This window comes from Equus quagga, unplaced genomic scaffold (genome assembly GCF_021613505.1).
Source record: "Equus quagga isolate Etosha38 unplaced genomic scaffold, UCLA_HA_Equagga_1.0 210728_RagTag, whole genome shotgun sequence".
Taxonomy (NCBI): Eukaryota; Metazoa; Chordata; class Mammalia; order Perissodactyla; family Equidae; genus Equus; species Equus quagga.
The window spans coordinates 1-1478 of record NW_025799373.1 but is presented as its reverse complement, the minus strand read 5'-3'; the positions used below and the strand labels follow the sequence as shown (position 1 = coordinate 1478).

General features: G+C 39.6%; 1 non-coding gene across 1 annotated transcript; it reads right to left on the bottom strand.

Annotated features, from left to right (window-relative positions):
- Positions 1 to 218: 218 nt before the first annotated feature.
- Positions 219 to 289, bottom strand: TRNAG-CCC (transfer RNA glycine (anticodon CCC)). The gene has a single exon. It is a non-coding gene; the product is annotated as a tRNA-Gly (tRNA).
- Positions 290 to 1478: the final 1189 nt, after the last annotated feature.

Here is a 1478-nt window from a genome sequence, read left to right as displayed (position 1 = left end):
TGGTTGCTGAGTCCAAGCACTGCCTGGTCTCTGATTATGAGATTGGTTTCTGAAAGTCTTAGGTTCCAGCTACAGCCCCACCACTTTGGTTGGCATTGCCCACAGTTTACAGCCGCAGCAACCAAAATCCCTAAACGACCGCACTTTGCTTGTGCAGTATATTTTGCGCAGTAGAAATACAAAAAAGCACCAAAGGAATGGACGCGAGCAAACCAGCGTGCATTGGCCGGGAATCGAACCCGGGTCTCCCGCGTGGGAGGCGAGAATTCTACCATTGAACCACCAATGCCTGCATTTCTTTGTCTGCAGGAGGAGTCATTAGAGTACTCAGGAAGCCTTAGCAACACCTCCAAAGCAGATTCCAAAGACATCCAAACCAAAGGTTTTTACAGGAAAGTTATACTAACAAAACTATAAATATCAAAATATCTGATTTGTCTGGTCAAACTCTTAACTCTGAAAAAGACTTTCCAACTGCATAACAGACTTCGATAGAAAAACACCAGAAAATCATTTAGGTTCCTTGTTTCTGTTCCTAAATCTGCAATTTTCAGCCTCACATTGTTGTTTTAGTGGTTCTGAGAAGGTAACCTACCTTGTAGATTAGGTAAGTAAAGCTCTCATCCAAGGAGGAAGTAAGAATCAGAACCAGAATTAGTATTAAAAGAAAGAGGGGAGAAAAGAACAGAATCAAGATAGAGATAAGGAAGAAATAAATTTTGGTCTATGGAGTTAGTCCTTTGTAGCTTTTCTGGTAAAAGAGTAATGATCAGTCTTTTTGTATAATGACTATTATAATAATTTTATATGTCTTCTTTTTAAGATGTGTAAAACATTGGAATGGATATATGATCTGAAAAGATCAATATTAAGTTTCCAATCAGTGCTTAATAGTTTGGAATAATCCAATTTCCTAATTAATAAGCTTCAATTTATTAGCTGTATGAGGAGTAGACTATTTTAAAGAAATATTGATCATTGAAATAATAACATTGTGGTCTTTTGGTGAAGTTCAAATAGTGGAGAGAGTTCTTTCCTCAATTTTCTCTGGAGAAATTAGACTGAAGAGATGAACCTGGACAGCTGCCCCACATGTTGGCTCTGGGAGTCATTATGACTTTTTGAAAGACAGGAGCTGTGACATGCAGTCATGCTTCTCCTGCTGAGAAGTCAAGCTAGTTCCAGGCTGAGTCATAAACTTGAGCTCTACAGGGAAAACGGCCATCACTTTGACTCTGAAGAGCTTTGGCTCTATCTGCCCCTCTACCCAACACCGAAGACACACGCCAGATCTGGCCAACGGGCTTTCAATTACCACCTATATCAACCAGATCTGTATTGATTCCCACATCTCCTTCTAAACTATAAACCTGAACTTCCAATTCACAACTCTTAATTCACAAGTTAATGCCTCATACACATCTCAGAGTTACAAATGCTAAAACTCAATGCACCAGTGAGTTCCCTGTCAGCATCAT